Here is a 9,982-nt window from a genome sequence, read left to right as displayed (position 1 = left end):
TGTAATGTAAAGTTTGAAATGGCAGTACATTAAAGTTCACTAAAGAATCTTCAGTGCACACCAGCAACATCCGCAAGGACCAATTAATGCACAACAGGTTAGTGTGCTTTCAAAGTCACACACCTGTAGTGCACGTTGCCCCACTGTGTAGACAAACCAAACCCTTATTAATTTTCTATAAGAGTGATAAGGGGCTCAGAGGACGAGGTAGCCTAGTAATTAATGCATCCAACTTGCTGCTCTTTGCCCCTTTGCCAGGATAGTAGCAATATTTGTGCCTGACCTTAAGCCAGGAATCTGCAGCTTTCTCTCCATTTCCGGGCCTTTACCCTTGTAGGGTGCGGTAGGGAGACCTGGGCCCTCCCTCTCCACTGTGTCCCACCTCAGGGCCCCGTGGGAAGCAACACAGGCACGGTTGTCCCTATAGGAAGTCCAAATTAATCTTTCTGGGCTACTTCCTACCACAATATCTCTTCAATTTGGGGTGTGACCCTTGTTGGTGTCACTAAGCATAACCCTACGTAACTCGGGAGGGTGGAAGGCCACAAGAGTATGGAGCCTTCCTGGTTTTAGGCCTCAGCAGACAAGAGTCCCTCCATGTTTGAACTTTAATCGACCTAAAAGGCCAGGTGTAACAGCCGTTATCAGTTGCAACAGTTCTAACTGGTCTAAAGCAGAAATAATGAGGCCTGTGCACCTTTAGCAGAAGGACAAGATAACTTGCAGAAGGAAAACTTACTAACGAGCTGCCGCGGCCAAGATTACTTAATGCACCTGCGCTTACGTAATTGCTACAGGGGGAGGAAGGAGGAGGAGGGAGGGGAAACGGGGGATTGCTAGTCAGTGAGAAAAGTTCTCATGGATATAAAGGAACAGACTGCTTGTTTTAGGTGTGCTTGATCTGAGTCAATCTCCCTGCACCGCTTTGAGATCTCAAATAAACTTGGTTTGTTTCTCCACCCTGGTGTGTTTATTGGCGCGGCACACCAGGCGACGGACCCCCCCGCTGTTGCTTGGCCTCAGGCAGTTATCTGCCGGTAACAGTTCTTGGCGCCCAACGTGGGGCATTGAGGCTAAAATTAGCCTTGCCTGGATCCCTTCTGGTGGTCGACAGATCGCGGCGATGACCGACGCCCAGCGTGCACCGGTGACTTCACCGGGGGCCTCGGCGGAGACGCAGTTCGACTGACCCCAGAGGGCACAACGGTGCAACGCGCTCGAGTAGTGGTCAAGCAGTTGAGGGCGACGGTGAGGAACCGGTCCCTTGGATAAGGTAGGAACAGTCCAGTGGTCTGGATTTTTGCCTGTTATGACCTGGGGACGCCCAGTGTCACCCTAGGATATGGGGCAGGGACAGAGTACAGGCAGGGCACGGTGTACACCCTTAGAATGCATTCTAGCGAATTGGGAAGTGCTTGGATCAGATCCACTAACTAAAAGCAAACTAAAAAGTTCTGTATAGTAGACTGGCCTCAATATCAACTAGAGGACCAGAAAGGTGGCCACCGGAAGGATCACTTAATTATAACATGATCCTCCAATTACTCCTGTTTTGTCAGCAAATGGGTAGCTTCTGAAGCTGTTTGTATGGAGAGCTCTTGTAAAAATACCCCACTGTAGCTCCAGTTCCTCCCTCTGTCTGGCAGAGTGCAAGGATCCAAAAGCAGGTTAGGGATAGTGCAGGGACAAAGGAGGGACCTGTCTAGAAAGGGGAGACCCTATGTCCTAGTGCACTCTCTCCCTGTTGTAGCTAAAAAGCAAGATCAGATGCAGAATGGTACTGGGGGCCAGTGTGAGTGACTGTTACCGGAAGACGCCCAGAGTACCCTGTGAAGCAAAAGCTCGTGATCAGGACTACTCTAACGCAAGCCCGGTAACTAGTGGATCTTTAGGAGGTCCGACCCATGGTGGGCTGACTTGGCCTGGCATCGTCCGGTGAGGAAGCTGCCTGGGTCTAGGAGTGTGTGTACCCATCTTCCCTTCCCCTTTCCTTTCCGTGTGGGCTACTGACAGTCTGATCATCTCACTGGGTGCAATCAGAGTAAGCGGCGCCGTCTCCCAGAGACTAGCCGACGCTCTTTGCTGAAGGGAGGTGTAGGAGGGTCGTGGCCATCCTCATTAGCCTCTCCTGTGTGAGTACCCTGTAGGGAAAAATCCTTAGTTTATGAGACGCTAGCGCGGACAGGGCACCCTCCCTGTGTGTGTAAGTGGAAAATGGGTGGGGGGGGCAGTCTAAACATTCCACCTCACCCCCTAGGGTACCCCAGCATATTACATGTACGTACATTATAGTTCAACAACCTGCAGGTATTTAGAGAAATGGAATATTTACACGCGTGAAAATCCATCCATCCATCTAAACAATGCCCACTAGAAGGTACTTCAATCTAGATAAGATCATACATCTAAGAGGAGCATTTAATCACCAAAAAGCCCTGACACAGGGTGAGCAAATTTGTCTATTGAGGAAAGGAACGGGTTAATTTAAAAATCATCTTGGCCCAGGGATGGAAGGGGGGGATTGCTCTGCGTTCAAGGTCCAGAATCAAAGCAGACTATGCTAAGTACAAAGAAAAACTGCTTTCGGCCTCAGCTGGCTGTGAAGGAAAAAATATAGACAGAGGCAAACCAAAGGCAATACAAGTTACAGAACTAAGATTACATTTGCAAAGCTTAACTGTCCAGTAAGATCCAACAGTGTGCCTTTGTGACCCCGGAGCCGGTGTGGCTTGGTGACACTGAAGAAGCCGCAGGCAGCTGACCTGGATTGGAATCTCTGAAAGAGACGCTGCAGAAGATTCCAGGGTGCAAGAGAACAGCCCTCCAAAGAACGGAAGCATGTTAGAAATTCTGGACAAGCTGTATACAGGATAATCTCCAGTCCACCTCTCCCCCCTTCTCTGAACATTATACACAGAAGTGGCCAGTCTGGACGTACGTGTGTGGGTATGAAAGGGGCTTGGGGCATTAATGTTTTCCTGAGTGATGAGGGAGCGTTCCCAACACTCTCCGTTGTTGTTTTATTATTTTATTAATGAAGCTTTAAAATTCAGTTATATGGTGTGTTTTCTTTATCTTCCCCCAACGATCCTGTAGTGTCAGCCTGATCACCTGACATGAGGGATAGATTGGTAACAGAAATTTGTCACAGTTTGGTGAGCAATTAAGAAGGGGGGAGCCCTGCAGAATTTACACCATCTATTTGTTTTACCCTTGTTATTTTGTGTTTGCTTTGCTTGGTACTGTTGGTGTTATATGTTGAGAACTGCATGAGTAAAAGTGAGTCCAAATAGGATAAGAAAATGCTATCTGGTTCTGTTCTGTTTAACCGGTTACTGTTGTTTTTTTGCTCTGTTCATTTAGGCGTTAGGAGTGTGGGCAGAACTGAACCTCTTGTTCGTAATTCCTCGGAGTGGAAGCCATGTGTGCGAGAAAGTTCTGAGGTTGAACTGAGATCCTTCTGTCCCGTCCCCTGTAGCGGTCAGTGTATAGAAGTGGGAAAGTCTGGCTTAGACTGTAATTCCCTCTGCTCTCTGTGTAATTCTCTTTTCTGTTTAAGTGTCAAACAGATGAATGAGTCTCTGGGTAAACCCTCTAAGAATAGTCCTTTAAATTATATGTTAAGTAAATGGCCTTTGCCCAATGGGCCATGTGTTTTTGTCCAGGTGGCAAGCCTCATGAAGGAGGACTCGGGTAGTCTTGTGAGTAAGAATGTTTAAGGGAAGAGACCAGGAGGGGTGGGGGCTAGATGAGAAGCCCACCCTCCTAGCTAAACTGGTAGTGGAACAAGTTGGTGCCCATGGAAGGGACGGTTCAGCAAGAAAAGCAGGATCGGGCCCAGGCAGGCAGGCAACAGAGAGAGAGAGAGAGAGAGAGAGAGAGAGAGATTGGAAAGCAGGTTGGAAAACTTTAAGGGTGTAGTGGAAGGAAGGAGTCAGTAAGGGTAAGCATGGAGATTTCAAATACCCAGGACTTACTTGGAATGGTGATTGAAGTTGATAAAAGTGGCTGTTGGGAGACAAGCAAGTGATTTAAGGGAGAGTGAGAAGTTAACTCTGTAGTTGCTGGAGAAAACGGCAGTTGAACTTTGTAAAAATGCTAAAGAAAAAAAGTTTTTGGTGTCTGTGAAATGTTTGTAAATAAATTCAGGCAAAGAAGTTATTGGATTGCAATCATTTGGTTTGGCTATGAACAATTTAGTTGAATTAGCTGAAGAATGTATACAGTGTTATGTAATTGAAAACCTGGGCTGCCTATGAAACAAATACAAGAAACTATGGGGTAATTCCTCTGTTTTGCCTGAAGCCAACAAGAGTATTTGTATATTTCAAGTGATGATTGTCTGCCCAGAAAGGGTGGGTAGACCTCTTGTTTTTTTGTCTTTCAGATAATCAGAGAAAACTGATGCCAGCTGAACAGCATTCAACATACCATGCATTTACTGGCACAATAGAAATTATGTTTTGTGTTCTATGTTCTGTCTTGTGGTGTTTGTCTTGTGGCTGGAATTTTTGTGTTTAATATTTTTATAAAATAGTCTAGTTTAAAATCAAACAAAAAGGTTAAATTAAAATGCAGATATTTGTTTTGTTCAAATTGGAATACAAAGTGTTTGGATAAATCAGGAGAATGTGATATACTAAAGTCTAATGCATTTCCTCAAGAAAAAGAAATTTCATTGGCCAAACTGTTAATTGCAAAAATTGTTGTTAAAATTTGCATACCAACAGTCTTTGGAAGCAGACATGAAAAGTTAACCCACTCCCCATATTGTACATGGGATCTTTCTGGCTACCTCAGATTTCTAGCCAGAGGGCTGGGATGGTGGAAGGCTATTGGACTAGAAGTTGTATTGAGTTAACTCCTCAAAGTGGGTGTGCTTGTCCTGGCTTGTTGCTCCAAAGCTCTGTAATAAGGTTATTTTAGTAAAAGGGTGTGTGTGGCATATATTAAATAATAAGACTAATTACTGTATAATGACAATGTTTATGTCTTCATTGTTGGGAAAAAGGTGTATAAGTAAAAAGTGGAAGTTTCCTTTGCAGGTTAAAAGAAGACAAGAAAGGAAGAAGAACAAAGCACAGAATGAGTTAACGGGGAAAAAAAAATTAGCTAGCAAGCTCAGGCTATAGATAAGACACTGACTCCATTCAAGGACACTGCTCACAGTTAAGACTTGGCTAATAACTAGGAAAAGGAGGGCTTGAATTTGCCCACACAGCTATGAGATCTGAAAAACATTGCCAGGCACTAATGAAATGTGTTAAGTTTCTTTTCTCACAGGTAAAGAAGGGCTACCCAAAGACCCTAGCAGCCCTGCCACTCCTTGGAACCAGGAGACGGGACTGATGTAAAGGTCCACTGACAAAAGACTGCCTTGGCTCCATGCTGGAAAGGCCCTTATTAAGTCCTGCTACCTACCAACACCACTGTGAAGTGCCAAAGACTGACTGCTTGGACCCAAGATTCTCACTGCAAAAAGACCCCTCCACATCGGGAGAATTCTCCTACTGATGCTTAGCCTATTTCACCTTCTAGCTCCACTGTGCCTTCTGGACAGTAGGGAAAAAGTACAAGGATGCTGCACCACGACTGTTTCGGGAAAGAAGAAGGAACACTCAGAAATTGGCAAAGTCCAGGAATTCCTGACTAGAAAGGACATTAAGAACTGACCCTGGTGAAGAAACAAAGAATTATACACTGGTGGGAGGACATTTGTGGGACCCATGTTTGGGAATGTGGTATTAATTGGATTTTGGGGTTTATTCTACAGGCTGCGCCCTGTGTTTTGGATAAATCCTTCAGCATATATATCTCTCTCTAATTGGATTTTAAATAACAAGTACCCAAAGAGTTTGTTCTGCTACTAGAAATTTTACCCGTATTGAAACCATTCCAGTGACTAATAATGTATGCTATTAATGGAAATGCCTTTTGACAGTACCTGAAAATAGTTAAATAATAGGTGTATTATAGTACTACACCAAGAAAAGATGGTATTAAATATAACTGAGGCTGGGAAGGCATTGCAGTGGGATCTAGTATGTTTAGGAATTCAGGATTTCCTGAATTACCAGCTGATGGCCATTCGGAGTGATCTAGAGTACCAGACTTGGCCCACTGCCCTTACAGACGCATCAGAAATACCATCTGATCTGTGATCATGGAGACATACTTGGACACTTCCTGGGTGGAAGTGTGTCTTCCCAGGGCTGGGTGTGCGCCCTTATAGGGGATGAATGCTGTACTTATGTCCCAGAAAGCGCACAGGATATTAACAGGCACATCCTGTCAGCCAAACAGGCTTTTGAACAGTGGAAGGCCCAGGAAAGTAAACCCACTATTTCTAATTCCCTCTGGGGCTGGTTACTCAACCTGGGAGAACTAGGGGAAGGCATTGTTCACCTCCTGCTCACTGGTGTGGTGTTGTGTATTGTTACTCTTCTCTTGCTTGCTTGCTGTAAAGCACTCCAGCTCCCTAGAGCTTAATCACATGTTATCCTTTAAATGTGAGAACACTCAGCCAAAAGTTTGTTGAGTATTCTCAAAGGAGGGAGTTGTTGGTGTCACTAAGCATAACCCTACGTAACTCGGGAGGGTGGAAGGCCACAAGAGTATGGAGCCTTCCTGGTTTTAGGCCTCAGCAGACAAGAGTCCCTCCATGTTTGAACTTTAATCGACCTAAAAGGCCAGGTGTAACAGCCGTTATCAGTTGCAACAGTTCTAACTGGTCTAAAGCAGAAATAATGAGGCCTGTGCACCTTTAGCAGAAGGACAAGATAACTTGCAGAAGGAAAACTTACTAACGAGTTGCCGCGGCCAAGATTACTTAATGCACCTGCGCTTACGTAATTGCTACAGGGGGAGGAAGGAGGAGGAGGGAGGGGAAACGGGGGATTGCTAGTCAGTGAGAAAAGTTCTCATGGATATAAAGGAACAGACTGCTTGTTTTAGGTGTGCTTGATCTGAGTCAATCTCCCTGCACCGCTTTGAGATCTCAAATAAACTTGGTTTGTTTCTCCACCCTGGTGTGTTTATTGGCGCGGCACACCAGGCGACGGACCCCCCCGCTGTTGCTTGGCCTCAGGCAGTTATCTGCCGGCAACACCCTTATAGTCCAAACAGTCTCGCCCCCCCACCCCCAAAGTTTCAAGGCCCTGCATGATCTGCTGGTTCTCAAAGAAAGACGTATTTAAAGGAGGCATTGCCTGTGGGCTTTACCTGCTCTCCCCTTTCAGGCTCAGCCTGCAGGAAACCAGTCAGAAGAATGGCTCCTCTCTCCTGCAGGTTGTCTACCACTCTTCACCTTGGCTTCTGAGTCCCCTTTTAATCAGCTCCTCCAGTCACAGCATGTTCTGCTGGGGCAACATAGGCCAAGTATTGTCTTTTAACCTGTTCAGACAGTGTGAGGGTTTTGTACCCCATCACAAGGCCCCATGAAGGTCCTTGGAATTACATGTATCCGGCTGCAGGAAAATCAGGTCAAAGAGCTTTCAGCTACAGCAGACTTAACCTTGACCTGATTTTGACAGCTGTGCCTGTAACTGGTCCTTGAGAATCCCTTACACCTTATAGGGTTGCCAGGCATCTGGTTTTTGACCAGAACTCCTGCTGACTGAGCCATTAAAAGTCCTCCTGCACCCTAACTCTCTCCCTGAGCCTGTACCCCAAACCCCCTGCCCCATCCCTGAGCCCCCTCCTACACCCCAAAACCCTCATCCCCAGCCCCACTGCAGAGCCCTCACCCCCAGCTGGAGCCTTCATCCCCTCCCACACTCTGAACCCCTCGGCCCCAGCCCAGAGCCCCATCCTACACCCCAATCCCTCATCCCGGGCCCAACCCCACAGCCCACACTCTGAGCCCTCACCCCCTCCCACACCCAGTACCCATTTCTGTCCCCACCCCAAAGCCCTCACCCCCTTCTGCACCCCAAATTCCTGCCCCAGCCCAGCGAAAGTGAATGAGGGTGGGGAAGAGCGAGTGGACAGAGGGAGGAGGGATGGAGTGAGTGGGTGGCAGGGCCTCAGAGATGGGGTGAGGCATGGTGAAGCCTTGGAGAAGGAACGGGGTAGGGAGTGGGGCAAGGGTGTTCAGTTTTGTGCGATTAGAAAGTTGGCACCCTAAAACCTTAGCTGCCTCATTTCCTTATATGTCTCTTATAAGGGTTGTCTTGGGCTAGACAGAGAGGGGAAAGGTTGTGAGGGTTAATGAGTTAATGTTGGTAAAGCTCTCTGAAATTGCAAAGCATTCATTTATAGACTTTTTCTGACTCTCATCACCATAGTAGCTGAGCCCTCCTATACATACTATCAGCAGTGCCGACTTCCTAATGTGCTGTGGGGTGCTCAACCCTGGCTTTCCCCAGTCCCCGTCTTCACACCACCCCTTCCATGCAGCTCCCATCCTGCCTCTTCCAATCTGTGTTTCACCCCCACCCTGCCCCCACTCCACCCGACCCCACCCCGCCTCTTCCCACATGTTCTCCTCCTTCCCTGGAGCGTGCCCAGCCCTCGCTCCTCCCTGCTCCCCCACAGTGTCTCCTGCATGCCACAGAACAGCTGATTGCAGCAGGTGGGAGGTGCTGGGAGGGAGGGGAAGGTACTGATCAGTGGGGCTGCTGGGGAGCAGGAGGCACTGGGCAGGAAAGGGGGTTGGCTGCTGGGGGGGGCTCAGCATCCACCATTTTTTTCCTGTAGGTGCTCCAGCCCTAGAGCACCCATGGAATCGGTGACTATGAATACTATGGAATATTAGGAACTTCAGGCTGTGGAACTCTTACGGTCCACAATGTACAAGTTGTAAGGGGAGAGAAATATCCAGCCTTTCACATCCATTATTGTAATTACTGTTATAAATTATTTTGGGTCAGCATCAGAGAAAAGTGCTTTGAAGATTTTTTTCTTCCTTTCATCTGCCTCTCGTGAAAAGACCAGAATATTATTTTGACTCATGGGGTGCTATGCAGCCACTTAAGTTATTACAGGAGCCTCTCTATGCTAGCATAGTCCCTGCTGCTGCAAAGTGCTAAAACCATTCGTAGAAGCAAAGCAGGTCATGTTCATTATGAAATCTTATCAATTCACAACAGAGAAAAACAACACAAAAACTAAATCAGTAAATGTCACTAACAGTGTATCTAAAAAGTTAAATACTATTTACTTTACACAAAGAGGTTTTTAGACCAAAGTGCAAATTATATAACTATTAATTAGTTTTGGAACTTCTGTCCCAGGGAGTCTGAAGAAGAATTACATTATCAGGCCTCTATATGTTATTTACCCAGTAAGCGCTATAGGCAAAATCTTGTGGGTGTCAGAGGGGTCTCCTAGGAACCGGAGCTGCATTGTACAGAGGTCCAGTTGTGGAGAGGCTCTGCATATGGGGGCTCCTTTTGTGGTACAGGATTCCACAGTAGCTCTCTGTGTCTCTGCCCAGGAATGCTTTGGGGACAAGGTAGGCCATGGATGGGAAGAGGTAGGGCACTGGGCCCAGGTGCTTGATGTTGGCCTAAGTCCCCTGCAGAGGGAGAGTAGAGGATGCTAATGACGTTTCAGGGGACAGATATTGCAGAGTGGCACTGCCAAGGATTTTAAAACTAGGCAGAACTTTTATAGAAATTAATCCTATTTAGTGGACAGGAAACGACCAGACTGTGTGTCTGCCAGATCTGGAGCTAGGAAAATAGAAGCCATATGTAATGCTTACATTTCAGAGCCTTTTGTCCAGAGTTTCCGGGAGACCCATTCCTAACTAAGCTGCTGTAGCCTCTCATAGAATTTCCAGCAGCAGTCATAGCTCAAATGAAAAATGAAAGTGTGGGGATATGTAAGCGTAAAACAGAAAACTGGGAGACTGCTGGTGTGTAGACATGCCATTGGGGAATGGAAGCACGAGCAGGCACTGCCTCTAAGCTTGATAGATAAAGTGCAGGCACCTGTCTCAGCTTGATAGATAAAGTGCTACCCCCCTCCCTGCCCTTCT

This window comes from Gopherus evgoodei, chromosome 10, assembly GCF_007399415.2.
Source record: "Gopherus evgoodei ecotype Sinaloan lineage chromosome 10, rGopEvg1_v1.p, whole genome shotgun sequence".
In the NCBI taxonomy this organism is placed as follows: Eukaryota; Metazoa; Chordata; order Testudines; family Testudinidae; genus Gopherus; species Gopherus evgoodei.
This window is presented reverse-complemented; position numbering follows the sequence as displayed.